We start from the raw sequence: 16,437 nt of genomic DNA, 5'->3' as shown, positions 1-16,437 counted from the left end.
GGAAGTACCATATAAAATGATATTATTTTCAAGGGAAAGATGCTATATTACTAATATAAATATATACTTTTCAGAGAATGATTATAATAGCAGTATGAAACGGGCAAAATTAAACAAAAGACGTTTTGTATGTATCATACAAATATTAACTCACGAGTTTGGTTTTACCAAAACTATATAAACCTTGGCATGCCTGGGTGGCTCAGTTGGTTAAGCAGCTGCCTTCGGCTCAGGTCATGATCCCAGGGTCCTGGGATCGAGTCCCACATCGGGCTCCTTGCTTGGCAGGAGCCTGCTTCTCCCTCTGCCTCTGCCTGCCTCTTTGTCTGCCTGTGCTCGCTCACTCTCTCTCCCTCTGTCTCTGACAAATAAATAAATAAAATCTTTTTTTTAAAAAAACAACTATATAAACCTTAACTTCATTCACGATCATATCGAAGAAACTACTTTGGCTCTTTGTTTTCTTCTCCATGACAAGCCTCTTGTGCCTTAGAGCTGTTACATTTTACTTGGCTTAATCTACAACTAGAGCAAAACTGAAATAATATCTGTATCATCTAAAGAAAACACACTTATAAAACAGTGTGGGGGAGAGAGAGGCAGAGGCCTGGCACTGATGACCACCAAACAGAAATTGGGAACCAAACCAATGAACCTCTGAAAGATATTTTCTATAGAAATTGAGAAACAAAGGATACTTCACGTAAAGTATAATCTCTTTTGTAAGATTTCTGCATTTTAGTTGATAACTACTTTTATATTTTAATACTGTGGTTATATGTTATTAATATAATTATTGAAGTGACATAAAGATAATCAATACATTATTTTATGAAAATATTATTGTATCGTTATTTAAAATTTGTTTTAAATTGAAATAGCTTATAAAGCTTTTGCTTGTTTACCAAAGATTCATGAAAAAACTTATTGTTACTACATCCATATAATTTGTTCACTCTACTCTCACCAAAACAAAACTCTGCCTGTAGTATACCCATGCTGAGAATCCTAAAGTAGCAGATACTGGTGATTGCTTCCATAATCCAATATCCATTTCCAAACCCTGTTTCCCATTCCCGCCTTTGCTATAAAACTAAGGCTACAAAACTAAGCACTTACTTCCTTGCTATCCTTGTACTTAGCCTTATACAATTTCGGCCAATAATATGTAGGTAAATACATACTGGAGTATAGTCTTTTGGGAAAAGTTTAAATTTTATATTAAATTCATATATATATAAATTTTTTATATATATATATATATATATATATATATATATATATATATGGAGACAGAGAAAGAAGAAGAGAGGGAAAACAGCGAAGGCTGACTCCATACTTCTCCATTGTTCTGTTGGTCTTGAAAGAGAATTGTATATCTGCAGTCACAGCCATCCTATTAGGATTATAAGAGGAAGGCAAAGAAGAACTGAACTGCAGTGACCCAGGCTTGGACATCAGAAGCAGCTGCCTACCATGTAGCTTCTTATGAGAATAATAATCCTTTCTGTTTAAGTCACTATTTATCAGATATTTTATTTCTTGAACCTAATAGCCTTTCTGATGCACTGTCCTCAAAGAGTCTATATTCTACTGAGAAAAACATTGTTAGATGTCCAAAGTAAAAGATGATGCTCTAACTAGAGACTATCTCTCTTATCTAAAAAAGAATGGTACTGATTCCCCACCACATCCTCTAGCAATATTCTGATTATCAGAATCTGACTATTTGCTGGATGGGAGGGGTAATGATGTCTCAAAGCAACTATCTGAAAGAGTTTACACACAGAAATACTTCCTATGTTCGGCCTAAGAACGGGGAAAGAGTATGTGTACGAGTGCAAGTGTGTGGGTAGGGTGGGGACAACAAAGGCAAAGCCATGTCATGATGACTACTTCCCTTCACCTCCATCTACTTAAAATAGTTAATGTCATCAGAGATATTTTTTAAATGATTTTTTTAAGATTGTATCTATTTTTTTGAGAAAGAGAGAGCAAGAGCGAGCGAGTGAAACAGAGAATGCATAAATAGCAGGGAGAGGGAGAAGCAGACTCCCCTAAGCTAGGAGCCCAATGTGGAGCTCAATCCCAAGACGCTGGGATCATGACCTGAGCCAAAGGCAGAGGATTAACTAACTGAGCCACCCAGGCGCCCCTCATCAGAGACATGGTGATATAATGAACATAAGCAGTATTGCTTTGAGAATCACGTGACCAAGTATGGCACAATGGTGGCCTTAATTTGGCAGTTGAGCCCAGCCCAGCTCTGGCTCATTGTTGACAGCTTCAGGAGCACCAAGAGATGATCTCCTTGATACTAATACTGATTGTCTCATGGAGGGTACAAGCAAGCACACTACTGCAAATGATATTCAGGCATTAGATTTTCAGGAGGAGTTTGAGTATAAGCACAAAGTCAATTACAAATTATAAGCACAAAGTCAAATTACAGAACATGTAAAACATCACCTGGAGAATACTGGAAGTATGGGAGGTAGCTTACATTTTCAGGAGTCTAAGGTCCTATGTATGGAAGAAGATGGGGGTCAATCTGTGTTAGTAATATAACCAGAATCCATCCAGTCTATGGGCCAGGCTGGTGAGAATTATAAAGACAGTGATTTTTAGCTAACATATTTTTGGATGATAGATACTTTAATTCATCATCTAATTCAAGTTGCCATTGATGGTACTGAGAAGACTTCCCCATCCAGAGAACTGGACAAGGGAATGGAGGATACTACAATGAAGCAAGGGAATGTTTATTGAAAGCTGAGTAATTGGAGTATATTCTCTGATCAAAGGGAAGAGAGTTCATTATTCTTTGAGTTCATATTAATGGCAAAGTTCAGTAACTGTTTGGAGAGAGTAGAAAAGTCTCTTTTCCCCTCCACACTCCAAGAGTATATATGCAATATTAGTATCTCTTCTATTTGTCCTCACCCCTTTCTCTCTCCCCTTCCCTCAGCAGAGTAACAAGGATAAAAAGATCAACCAACAATCAACAAAGATTAATATCTTCTGAAACTTATTGCGTATAAGATATTGTGTTAGGGCGCCTGGGTGGCTCAGTGGGTTAAGCCGCTGCCTTTGGCTCAGGTCATGGTCTCAGGGTCCTGGGATCGAGTCCCGCATCGGGCTCTCTGCTCAGCAGGGAGCCTGCTTTCTCCCCTCTCTCTCTCTGCCTGCCTCTCTGCCTACTTGTGATCTGTGTCAAATAAATAAATAAAATCTTTAAAAAAAAAAAAAAAAAAAAAAAAAAAAAAGATATTGTGTTAAACACTGTATTGGGATTTTTCAAAATAAAATAACTCTACTAAGAAAAGTTCAGTCCAAAAAAAGAAAGAAAGAAAGAAAGAAAACAGCTCTATTAAATGACCTTCATTTAGACAAACTGTAAGATTAACTGATGTTCTCCATTCCCCCTATAAAAAAGACTGATGTCCGTAGCCACTGAAAATTTATTAATGGGCTATCTCATAGCATACCTGCACATTTATGCTTCCTCCAGCTGAGTTATAACTACCAGTAGCCATTCATTCATTCCCTTAATAGTACCTGAGTGTCCACGCTGTGACAGGTTCTATTCTAGGAGGCAGGGACACAGCAGTGAATAAAACAGACTAAAATTGTGACCTTCTGAAGCTTACATAAAAATCAATTTTTTTAGGGGCACCTCATGGCTCCGTTGGTTAAGCGGCTGTCTCTTGATTTTGGCTCAGGTCATGATCTCATGTCCTGGGATCAAGTCTCACATCGGGCTGAGCAGCCAGTGAAGAGCCTGCTTAAGGATTCTTTTTCTCCCTCCCCCTCTACCCTCCACCACCAGCCTCCAACCCAGATCACGTGTGCACGTGGGTTCTCTCGCTCTCTCTAAAATAAATAAATCTTTTTTAAAAAGTTTGTTTCCCCGGGTGCCTGGGTGGCTCAGTGGGTTAAGCCTCTGCCTTCGGCTCAGGTCATGATCTCAGGGTCCTGGGATCGAGTCCCGCGTCAGGCTCTCTGCTGGGCAGGGAGCCTGCTTCCTCCTCTCTCTCTCTCTCTGCCTGCCTCTCTGCCTACTTGTAATCTCTGTCTGTCAAATAAATAAATAAAATCTTTAAAAAAAAATAAAAAGTTTGTTTCCCAAATTCTTTTTTTTTAATGTGAATTATTCTTGCTAATGTAATTAGGTAATTTAATTTTTATATACTTTATTAAGTGCAAAGTGCAAAGTGAAAATAAAGTTGACATTTAAAAACACTTGAAGTAGTGAATTTTGGGTTATGTATATTTTACCACAATTTTTTAAAAAATGAAGTTGAATGCTATGAAAAGACAAGTTACTACCATGAATTACCAGAGGAAAAAAAACTGGAATGTATGACACAGGTGTCCTCAAGTTCTACATTTCCTTTAACAAAAACGAAACCAGAAAATTGAACATTTTGCATTTACACAAGGTTTATGTAAAAACGAGAACCTACACCTCTCAACAGCAGATTTATGGTCAGAAAAGCCTTGGCCCAACCTCAAGAGATTGGCTAATGAATGTATAATGATAGGCTCTTGGTAAAAATAAAAGACTTAATTTGAATATGTATAATTTTTAATCGTTCTCTAACTTTATTTTTTTTAAAGATCTTATTTATTTGACAGAGAGAGAGAGAGATCACAAGTAGGCAGAGAGGCGGGCGGAGAGAAAGGGGGAAGCAGGCTCCCTGCTGAGCAGAGAGCCTGATTCGGGGCTTGATTCCAGGACCCTGAGATCATGACCTGAGGGAAAGCAGAGGTTTAACCCACTGAACCACCCAGGCGCCCCTCATTCTATAACTTTAAACTAAAGAACTACTCATCCTAACAGCTTCAACTCTCTAAGAAGTTTCCTCTTCTGTGGTTGTAAAATGTGGCAGGTTCAGCATTTCTCCAGTTTATAGGAGTATCCTAGCCCAGGATTTAGCCCTAAATTGATCATCAGTGTCTGCAGATAAGACTATTTCTTCACCTCTGTTTTCTGTTAGACATTCCGGAAGATGTAAGAATCTATCAACTTTCTTTTTTTCTAAGATTTTATTTATTTGACAGACAGAGATCACTAGCAGGCAGAGAAGCAGGCAGAGAGAGGAGGAAGCAAGCTCCCTGCTGAGCAGAGAGCCCAAAGCAGGACTTGATCCCAGGACCCTGGGATCATGACCTGAGCTGAAGGCAGATGCTTTAACCCACTGAGCCACCCAGGCACCCCAAGAATCAATCAACTTTTAAGAAATTTTTACAAAGTGATGCTTTGTTTTATTAAACACTCCGACTCGGCCAAATAAAGCCTTTAATGATCAACTTTCTTGTACAGCAGCTCACTCGCACCAGACAGTGTGAAATCACCCTCTTTAAAACACAACTTAAACTGGAAAGCTTAATTTCTGATTTGGTCTCCAATTCTGGGAACACCTAAGAAAATCAAGATTAGCAGTCATGAACCCTAAGGCAAGTCCCTATAGGTCAGATTTAGATGATAGCATGTTCGTATTAAATTTCTTTGTGTATGTTCAAACACAGCTTAGTTTCAAAAAACAGAAGGGTTACGCTTATTTGCCATACTCAACCACACTGAATAGGCAGTTACATAACTTGCCAGGACAAGTAGTAGAAATGAGTCAGAGACAGGACCAGCCCTAGTAAAAATTGAGAATTAGGCAGTTTGACTTCTGCGCCACACCCCTTTAGTACTACCCGTACTTCCCTGATCCCCTCCCTTGGTATCATCACCCTGCCAGTCACCCTCATAGCACACACCTCTCCCCCACAAATCCTTCTCTCTCACTCTTTCTCTTCCACTAGCTTCTCTCTTTCTTTCTTCCCCTTCATTAATTACAGTTTACGGCTCCAGTATCTCTCACCCTCGGGGTTTAATGTGACAACTACCTAATCTGATAAACCAATCCATACTGAAGTGCTGAGAGAGAAAGCTGGAAGGTAAAGTGAATTTTAACTTCCACATTCTAAAGTTAACACCCTTGCAGTTTAACTCGTTAGTGGCTAAAAGGGAGAGTTTCTAGCCAAGGCATTTAGGAAATGTTTTGGCTCAGGCAGAGCCATTAAACAACTGGCAAACGCAGGAGTGGGTGATGGTTTTTTTAGCCTAACATGCCACCAGCTCTACCAGAGAGACTAACAGACCCTGGTCAATCTGGGGCCAGGAGGGGTAAATTGGAAAAGAGCTAAGAATTGTTGGTAAAGAAGAGTGGAAGTTACAGGAGCACCACAATCAATTTTTTCTGACTTAACCTTTCATGGGACTAGTGAGCCCTGGTACCTGATAGATATTTTTTAAAGTTTCTTGTCAGAATGAAAGACACTATTTAAAAAAATTTTTTTTCTCAGTAAGTTTAGAACTAATACCAAAAATCTGCATACCTTTTTTCTTATTGTTCTTTGATTTTCTTAAATAGCACTTTACAGTTTCCACACACAGATTTCACGTAATCCTGTTGAATACTGAAAGAACATTACATGCTATTCTGTGTGAGACATATCAGCTATTCTTATTTCCTTCACTTTATGAATGAGGAAAATAACACTCAAAGAAGAGAAGTGACTTGGCAAGATTTGCACATGGATCTTTTGAGTGCAAATGCTGTGCTCTTTCATTTACTGAACTCCCAGGCTGCCTCCCAACATTTAGAGTTATCTGTGCCATTGCTGTCATGTAACTCTACATCCTAGGGGAATTCTCACATTCTAGAGTTCAGCTACCACCAAAAGAAAACAACCTGTTTATTCAATGGACTTGAGGGTAATTGTAGTCCAATCTGGTTCCCATTGCTGCATTTTTTCCCCAGCCAATTCTTGGTTCGCTTGGAAGTGTCAGTACCATCTCACCAAGTCTTCCTTAAGCACTGCCAGACTTTGTGCTCCAATTACCTGCTCATGTTTTGGTGGATTACTTATCTTGTTTCTGCTTCTCCCCTGGGCAAAGTTCCCATTGCAGTTCTTACACTGTAAGCAAAAAAAAAAAAAAAAAAAAGTGGGGTGGGGGGAATGTGTTTCTGGGCTTAAAGGAGGAAAAACACGAACATAGTTGGTACAAGCCTGAATACAAACATTTCATATTGAGATGAACACAAGAAGCCAGCTGGGAAAACAGGGCTATTTACAGACTTAGATTAGCTTAGAATTCATTTCAATCTTTGAGGTAAAGAGGTATTTTTAAACCATTGGCATTTAAAGCACACAATCTCAACCTTTTGGAAAGATATAAACCCCTTTTTGAATGTGTTGAAATGTACAGATGCTTTCCCTAGATAACTGCACAAACACACATACCTGGAATACAATCTCAAGGAGTGCATTACGGGGCGATCCATGGGCCCCACGTAAAATGTTCCTAACTTAGAGTGTGATGCAAGGTTGGTCTCTAAGTGATGAGTGCTCTGAGGTCCATGAGCTACTTGGGAGCCCAATTAAATATGTGTTAAGGCCAGCTATTTAGATTCTTTATGTTAGTAGTGATAATCTGTTGACCTTTTGTTTGTTTATAGAAGCTGGCAAAAGAGAAATCATTTTTATTTAGTCTTTAAGAGAAAAATCAGCTATGCTAGCCTCTAAGGTAGTATTGTCCAAAAGGACTTCTAGGGATAATGGAAATGCTCTGTATCTGTGCTCTTCCATTCAGCAACCACAAGCCACTTGTGTCTAGCGGGAATGAAGAACTGAATTTCTTATTTTGTTTCAATTTCATTAATTTACAAAAAAGCTTTTTCTTGTGATGAAAACTTTTAAGATCTACTCTCAGCAATTCTCAAATATACAATACAGTATTATTATTTTTTTTAAGATTTTATTTATTTATTTGACAGAGAGAAATCACAAGTAGATGGAGAGGCAGGCAGAGAGAGAGAGAGAGAAGCAGGCTCTCTGCTGAGCAGAGAGCCCGATGCGGGACTCGATCCCAGGACCCTGAGATCATGACCTGAGCCGAAGGCAGCGGCTTAACCCACTGAGCCACCCAGGCGCCCTACAATAGAGTATTATTAATCGCAGTTTGACTGTGTACATTACATCTACATGACTTATTTATTTTATAGCTGGCAGTTTGTCTTCTTAACACCCTAGACTTTCTATAACGAAAGTGACAGGCACATGTTGTAAACATTTTAAATAAAAACATTTCAGAAATGCAATGTTTACTCTAATTCTAATTCTAGTAGTAGAAATAGTAGTAGTAGAAATAGTAGTTGGTATAAATATTGCCATATAACTAGATAAATGCATTTTTTAAAAGATTTTATTTATTCATTTATTTGTTTTTTCTTTTCTTTCTTTTTTTTTTTTTTTCCTTCTTTTCTTTCTTTAGTAAGTTCATACCCAGAGTGGACCCAACACAGGGCTTGAACTCATAACCTGAGCTGAGGATCAGAGTCAGATGCTCAACCAAGTGAGCTACCCAGGTGCCCCTATCTCTTACTTATTCAAACATTTTTGTCTCATAAATTCATTTTTAAAGTAAGTTTTATTAATTTCTTTTAGTACTCATTTCTAGCTATTTCACTGTGGTCATTATAAATAGGATTTTTAAAAATGGTATATGTTCTAATTGGTTACAATTTGTACATTGGAAAGCTCTACATTTTGTATGTTTATTTATTTTTTTTTGTATGTTTATTTTTAAAACTGGTTACCTTAACTCACCTTTCATTGCTTGTAAAGGTTTTTCAAGTGATCCTTGGAGTTTTCATACTTTTTGCAAGTAAATGACAATCCTAACTTATGTTCAGTATTTAATTTTGTATTTCTATTCCATGTCTCACTGGATTGGCTATTATATCCTTTCATGGTATGATGATGAGCATTCTTGCCATGTTTAATGAGAATAATTGTTTCATTATAAAGGAAGCTTCTGGATTGGGTATAAAATATATATTGTTAAATTATGTATCCTAAGTTCTTTAAAAGTTTTTATTAAGGAATGGTGTTGGATTTTACAAAATCCATTTCATCATCAACTGAAACACTCATAGTTTTTTTTTCTTCCTTGACATATTAATATAGCCAACAGAAAGAGTAAGTTTTCTATGACTGATTCATTCTTATATACCTGGCATAATTCTCTTGATTTTGCCATAGCAGTTTTAACATACTTCTGGGGTCTAAGTGTATCTTAAGTATGTATTTTAATTTTACATTATATCCAAAAGGCGATTAACTTGTAGATTTCTCTATTGTGTACTCTTTATACTCTTCATCAGGTTTTAGCATCATAGCCATTTATTTTAAATACAATTTTTTACCTCATACAGAACAGAAGGATTACTGGTGAAAAAGCCTTGAGGGTAACCACCTGAAATGGCCTCAATGGGGGGGGGGGGAACCCAATACTCACAACACTGGTTTGTCTACTTTTGAGAAAATTTCCAACACTATCAACACTGTATTCTTCATACTTTCTTTTTGACTTGAATTTGCAAGCTATTCCAAGTATTATAGATTTGCTTTTCTTTCTAATAAATATATGAACTTTCTTGCTGTGACAAACAGTGGCACATGTTCGACCTCAGCGCTCTCATACGTGAACCAGAACACCCAAAAACTCCTATTTCAGAAAATGGGGGCTCCAACTCCAATCCTTCTCTCTCTAGTTCAGCTGGGCTGGTCTTCTTACTATTATTTGCTATCACCACTCTCTCTTCCTGCTGTTGCACCTGGTTTAATGTTTCCTTGGATTGTCTGTCTTTCCTCATCTGTGCTTCGTTCATCCCACCACCTACCTTCCCTTCTTCAGAGCCCAGCTCCTTAATATGACTAATCCGGCCCATTCAACCTACCACAGACTTTCTTTCATCTGCTACTGTGCTCATGCACAGTTTGGCTGCACATTCTAGCCATAATCTCAAATTGTTTCAAGAATGCTACTTTTCTTTCTTAGGCTCTGTGGTTCGCTCCCTGAGGGCAAGGGCCTTATCTTGAGATTCTGCTGTGCATTTTCCATTGTATTTAGCAGTGTGAGTAATTACATTCAGCGCATACTTGCAAGGCATATTTGACTAAACACATCCATCACAGTTATTCATTTAGTAAATGAGATAATGAAAAGTCAAGTGCTCGCCAAAGGTAAATCATTACTATTAATTCCCTCATTCATCATACATGTACAGCCGCCTCAGGGGCTAGGGAACCCAGGATTGCAGTTTTAATTTTACCTCAGATCTCTCCATTTTGGAGCAGCCATGAAGTTTAGATTCACCTAGGACTCCACACCGTCAGCCCAGAACTACCTGTCCAGAGTGGACCAGTTTACCTTATCCTCTGGGAGTAAATTCAAACTTTTGAAACTCAAATGACAAGACACAGTTTGCTCGTGAATCCGGGAAGACTTTCTTGTTGATCGTGGAAAGCCAAATCTTCCTGTGTGCAGGAGGGCGATAGCTGCTAGGACAGAAATTTGCCAAGTGGCAATGGGTAGCGCTATATGGAAAAATGGGTATTCTTTATTTTATTCGATTACGTCAAATCTTTTACTTAATTTTTTTTTTTTTTTAACTTGAGGATCATCTTAGTTTCAGGGGAATTTTAACAGAAGACTTTACCTCCTTTTTTCAAAAAATATGAGTATTTGCGTCTCCCCGAGGGCATCTGGGGTTGACGAAGTGCCGCCAGCACACCTTTGAAGATCACTTTACAAGTGTGGGAAAACTCACCGAGCTGTTTTCGTTGACCTCGCCATTTCCAAGTTGCTATATTGCTGCCGGGAGCTGGCGCAGCCCTGCTCTTTCTCGCCCTTTCTCTCTCTTCCCTCTTCTCCTCACCCTTTGAAAGCCCAAATCCGCCCGGTGAGAATATGGAAACAAGGCTGGAGGCCAGGGAGGACAAGGGGGGGGGAGGGGTTACTTAGACTCACAGGGGAAGAGCAAGCAGTTAGACATTTTTCACGCTCCCTCGCTCTCCCTAGGGCCAGAAAGTTCTGTTTCTGAGGCTGGAAGCGTGGGGGCGGCCGGCCGCGTTCTCAACGTGGCCTGAAATGAGGAGTCCGCACTGCAGGGGATAGGAACTTCGCTGCCCCGCGACCAACCTGAGCGTCTAGTTAGCCAGAACCCGAAAAGCCAGGCCCTGGGCACCGGTTGTCATGGGAACCGGGGCGCCGGTCTCCCCGGCGACCTCGTCCCTAGGGAGGGGGCGGAACGGGAGGCCCGGAGGGCCAATGAGGCGGAGGGGAGCGCCCGGGCGCCCATAGCTGTCCTCCTGGAGCCCGGGAAGGCTTTTGAGTGACAGGAACGGGGGCGGGGCCGGCGCGGGTGCCTGAGGTGGAGCCGGTGCTGGGAACTAGTGGCTCCGGCGGCGGCGGTGCGGCGAGGGTCACGCACCATGATCACGGCCCCTCGAGACGGTCTCGCTGGCGCGCGGCAGTCACTCGGTCCCCGGTCCGCCTCAGCCCGCTCGGCAGCTCTCGGAGCCGGCCGCAGGAGTTGAGCCGCCCCGCTGAGGAGAGTCTGGGCGTCGCTCTGGGAGGCGCGCAGAGCCCGGGAGGGCGGACGGGGATCTCCAGCGCTCGGGGGTCAGGCGGTCGGCGGGGGTCGCCGCTGGAGGGGCGTTTCCGAGGCGTGGAGGAGGAGGAGATGCTGCTCCTCTTCTCCCCCTCCCCAGGCTCCTTCTTCAGCTCCTTCGGCCCACGCCCGCAGCCGCTCGGCGGAGAAGAGGTGGTGGCTCTCGACGCCCGAGGCTGCTGCCGGCGGCCCGCCCCGACGCCGCGTCCCCTCAGCCCGCGCCTCGCGCTCCAGTAGCAGCACCGGTCTCCGGACGAGCGGGTAAGGACGAGAGCAGCCCTGGGCTCTGGGGTGGACACGCAGAAGTGCAAAACCAAGTACACCACGCTCCCTCTCCTCTCCCAGCTCCTGCTCTGGCCCCTGAAACCAACTCCTCTGTGGCCCTGGTGGGGAGGGAACTTCTCTTTGGTTTTCGCGCTGAGGTGCTGGGTGGGGAAGGAGGAGACGGAATTTCGTGGTGAATTGGGAATTTCACTGTGAATTTCCCCCCGCCTTCTCCGTGGAGGAAGGCCGGATTCTTGGGAAGGAAACCCCAGAGGGGGAGTAAGAGATGGCGAGGTAGCAGGGAGTGACATCGCCCCATCCTGCTAGCACAGCTCTGCGCTGTGCGTGCTACGGGAAGGGATCCCGGAGTCTGTTTCTAATTTCTGTAAATGACTGTGGACATGCTGTGGTGAGAGGCCGCCCAGAAGAATGTGTATATGTAAGGGCTTAGAGAAGAGGGGGTGGGAAGGGAGGAAGAGGGGCAGAGGGAGAGACGCTGCTGCCTGATGCAAGCTCTTTTATTGCTTTTCTTCGCGGTGCCTGGGGTAAGTCCCCCACCCCCACCCCCACCCCCACCCCCACCCCGCCTTTGCTCATTGCTGGATTCGAAGGACAGAAAGCTGGAAAGCTAAACCTTGCTAAAGTCGAGTAAGTTCTCACCAAGTTTAATTGCCCGATGTTGTGAATATATTGGAGAAGGGGGAATGGGGAGAAACAACTAAAATAGATTTGTAGCCATACAGTTTTCATGGGTCTTCCACATATGTGACTGACACCTCCACACACTTCCAACTAATCTCTTCGACAGCTTTGTGTCATGTTCGTTTAATTGCATCTTTGAAACAACAAACGCGGTGACTTCATAGGGAGCTGCCCGGAGCTGAGTTTACCTCTCGGAAAATGGGGCAATCGGGTTTGTTTTCAAGGCGGAGACCTAAACAAAATGTAGGACAACTAATCTGCGGGATGAAGGGCACTGGTAACTAATGAGCAGGACTTAAAAATTTACGTCTGTAGAGTTTTGCTAAGGATTGGAAAATAGAGAAAAGTCGCTGTGTTTTGGAAACAAGGGTTGGTATTCTCCCAAATTCGTGATGACTGGGTTAGCAGGATCAAAGTGAAAACTTGCATCATGCTTACTGCTTGCCTGTGGTGGTGCTTTGATAAACATTATTTCTCCTTTTAATATCATTAGTATTTTTTATTAAGTCTATGCTTGTATTGGTTCACTGATTGCATACACAGGCAAACTAACTGCTCTGTTAACCAATCCTAAATGTATTCTACTTTTTCATAACAACATTGTGTTCTAACTTTGATGTTCTAGGGGCTTTGTGGGAGTATGTGTGGGGGAGAAGGTAGGATGGAAGCTGGAATTAAGGCTAGAAAAATATCTATGGTTACTTATTAAGAAAGGAAAGATTAATTTGTAGTAACTTTCACTTTTACAATTAGAGAATTACGACTTTTGCCATTTTTTTAGGTTTGCCTTTTGAATTTACATTTGTGCCACCAAATGTTTACTGCATGTAAAGCCTACTTAGTTTTTGGAGGGTGATTACTAACATCCAAAAATATTTATATGTAACTTTTCGTGTCACAAGTAACACATACACAAACTGTTAAAACGAATGCCAATTTAAAGGATGAATTTTGGCACTATAATTGGGATCAAAAGTTGTAGAACTTACATTGTCTTTTTCTGGAGGCCTGCCTCCAATGCAGGAAGTAAATGTGAGAATTGGCTAATCAGTTGTTTCTGTGTAGATAATAGGTATCATTCTTTTAAAAAATGGAGTTTATGTATTATTTATTATTAAGAAAAAACAGGTCTAATCCTTGTTTTAGTCCACTTTTAATCGGCTAAGGATTGGATGGGGAAACATCATAGCTTTTCTTATATCAATTTGGTATTTTTTTTTTTCAGGTCCTCAAACATACTGGGGAGAAAAGGACTAGTGGGGATAAGCTACTGCTGCTGCTTCCTCTTTTTTGACAAGAGTTTTTAATTTTGAATTATGAAACTTTTTTTGGTAGTATAATTAAATAGTAATAAATACCATTTGAAATTGAAATGAAACACTACCATACCCTAAGCCAGTGCATTTAGGAGTTAATTCTATCAATGTATTCTTATTTTGGAATATGCTTTGGGAGAAGTCTGTGCCATTAATTAGATCATGGACTGAAGATATTCTTTCTAACCTCAGATGTAACTAAATGTAACACTATTGTGTTAATGTCACTTTACAGAGTGGGAGCCTGAAAAAGGAGAAAAGACACTGAGTCTCAGGGTAGAAGGATTAGTCCTGATATGTAGGGTGTGCGGGGTTTGTTGCTCTGGGTTTACCTTTTTTTTTTTTTTTTTTTCTCTGAGAAACTTTCTCCCTTAAATTGAAAATTAAAATGGGTTGAACAACTCAGGAACTGAATTTTTAATAGATGGCTTTTAATGAGTAAATTAATGTAAGACTTTCATGGCCTAGGTTAAAATAAAAGTTCTATGCTCAGTGTAAATATACCGTATCAAAACTGTGGTCTATAACATGCTCTGTGGGGAGTTCCAATAATCCTTTAAGTGGAGGGGGTAAAATGAAAAACTCTTTAAAACCCCTATCTTATCCCTGTGTAGTGTCAGGCAGCTAGCTGTGAATAAGCATCTTGTTCTATCCTGTCCGAAGAATGTGTGACTCTACCAAATAGCTTATGAGGCAGTAGGAGACCAATGGTTTAAGTTCCTAGGATAAAAGGCAGCTACTCCTAAATGGTCTGGTGTAGAGGCTGGTGTAGATTTGAACCACAGACAAACCTGTTTTTCCCAGGGTTTGCTATCAGATACTTGGATAATGCAGGAACCCAGACTGGTTAAAGTACCTGTTTTAGTGTGTTTGCCTTATATCCTGTGTTCCACCACTGAGTCCTCCTTTTTCTTTCTTCTTCTTTTCCTTTTTGTTGTTTGATTCCAGTGTAAAATTTTACTGAAATAAACTTCCCCAGAGAGAATCCTTCTACTGTGGAGTGTGGACTTTACTGTTTGACAAACATATGTCCAATCCTAGAGAATATCTTTAAATCTACTTTCCACATCGTTAAGCAAATTAGTAATATCTACCTCCCAAGTTAGGTTGAGGATGAAATAAAATATACATGAAAGTGGCAAAGGCAAATTGACACTCAATATTTCGTTTATTTCCTTTGTTTCTAATCTTTTACATAATTGAATACTATTCACTGATAAAAATTTATGATTGTATAACCCAAGTCACTTCTGAATGTTTAGAATGTGCAGCTCATCTTTAACCCTCAGGTGTTTTGACATAAATTTGGGTTGTCAAAGGCCCTCTTTGCCTACCAGCAAAGAAATGTCTTAAGTTGCATACTGCATCTATGCCTAATAAACATTTTCTCATTTTCTTTCTAGTTTAGTAGTACTCAACTCTGGCTGCATGTTAGAATCACCAGGGTAGCTTTAAAATTTTTTGTGCCTAGGACCCAACCCAAACCAATTAAACCAGAAAGTGGGGGGATGAGACCCAGGCATCCATATTTTTGGAAGCCCCCTAAGAAAATTACAAATTGGAGCCAACTTGTAAACCAATATTCTAGTCCTCTCTAGAAAATGAGTATAGAAAATTTGTCCCCGCAAATGCAGCATCATTTTTATGTTGTGTCATAGTCCTTTTCTCTTCGTACGTCACAAGAATTAAAAAAAAACAAAAACTGTCTCAGAAACACTTAGATATATGCCCATGTACAAGACTTTTACTATTTGAGTCAGAACTTAAGGTACAAATACTTCTCTCTACTTCTTTAGTACTCCACTGTCCAATGTTACAGTCCCAGATACATGTGAAAAAATTTACATTAATTTAATTAAACGCAATTTAAGATTCAAGTTTTCGTTTCCGCTAACCATATTTGAGGTGCTCAGTAGCCACTTGTGGCTTGTAACTGCTCTATCAGACAGCTCAGATATGGAAAATTTCTATAATCACAAAATTCTGTATTACCTGAAGGTTCTTTTTTTTTAATTTTACTTTTTAATTGTAGCATAGTTGATACACTACCCAGAAGTTTTGAAATTTATATTCCATTTTCTCGTCATCTGAAGTGTGTGTATTCATTTCCTTCAGATTTATAATTTAAAATACAATATTACTTTTTATACTTTTTTTCTAATGCAGAGGAATACCACGTATTTGGTGCTTATATTACATCCTTTCTCAATCTGCTATACTTAGTTATAAGGTTTTCCTTTTCAAAGTTAACTGAGAGGTGGAACTTCAATGTACTTGTGTGTATTATTTGCATGAGTATGCCCTAAATCTTACCAGTGACTTCATTGACCTCATGTACTCCAGCAGTTTCAAGTTGGGAAACAGAAAGTCATCATTTCAATTCAAGTGTTGGAATTTGATTCTAGGTTTTTCTATCTGGTTAAGCTGTTTTTGTTTTTTGTTTGTTTTCCTATAGAAACGCTTAGTTGTCACATGTTATGATCAAATTTTCCAACAGAAAGCCATCGTATTAGTTTTAACATGAACATACAGATGCGTGGGAGACTTTATTTTTTCCCACAAAGGAAAGCATCCCCTTCAACAAAAAATGAGGTTCCTAAACAATTTGAGGTGGTTGGAAGCTAACACTGTGTTAATGAATT

The 16,437-nt window shown here is 40.3% G+C and overlaps 2 protein-coding genes across 14 annotated transcripts in view; one reads left to right on the top strand and one right to left on the bottom strand.

Annotated features, from left to right (window-relative positions):
* The window catches only part of MAPK10 (mitogen-activated protein kinase 10), a 588,472-nt gene extending 577,385 nt beyond the window's left edge, over positions 1-11,087 (bottom strand). The window contains exons 1-3 of one of the 4 annotated variants that reach the window (XM_013058073.2): positions 10,871-11,087; positions 10,671-10,779; positions 6,898-6,972 (exon numbers count right to left, since the gene is read on the bottom strand). The gene's annotated coding sequence lies outside the window, so the exon portion shown is untranslated. Of the gene's footprint in view, positions 1-6,897; positions 6,973-10,670 lie in introns of all 4 variants that reach the window. The other 3 variants (XM_045079393.1, XM_013058074.2, XM_004756141.3) reach the window with 3 other exon arrangements.
* A 205-nt stretch (positions 11,088-11,292) lies between these two features.
* Positions 11,293-16,437, top strand: part of PTPN13 (protein tyrosine phosphatase non-receptor type 13) — a 204,827-nt gene continuing 199,682 nt past the window's right edge. For 9 of the 10 annotated variants that reach the window (XM_013058070.2, XM_013058071.2, XM_004756135.3 and 6 more), the window contains exon 1: positions 11,293-11,774. The gene's annotated coding sequence lies outside the window, so the exon portion shown is untranslated. The remainder of the gene's footprint in view (positions 11,775-16,437) is intronic. The other variant, XM_004756136.3, reaches the window with a different exon arrangement.

Source organism: Mustela putorius, unplaced genomic scaffold, assembly GCF_011764305.1.
Source record: "Mustela putorius furo isolate JIRA1106 unplaced genomic scaffold, ASM1176430v1.1 tig00000382_pilon_pilon_pilon, whole genome shotgun sequence".
Taxonomy (NCBI): Eukaryota; Metazoa; Chordata; class Mammalia; order Carnivora; family Mustelidae; genus Mustela; species Mustela putorius.
The sequence above is the reverse complement of the archived record's forward strand: the minus strand, read 5'-3'. Positions and strand labels throughout refer to the sequence as shown.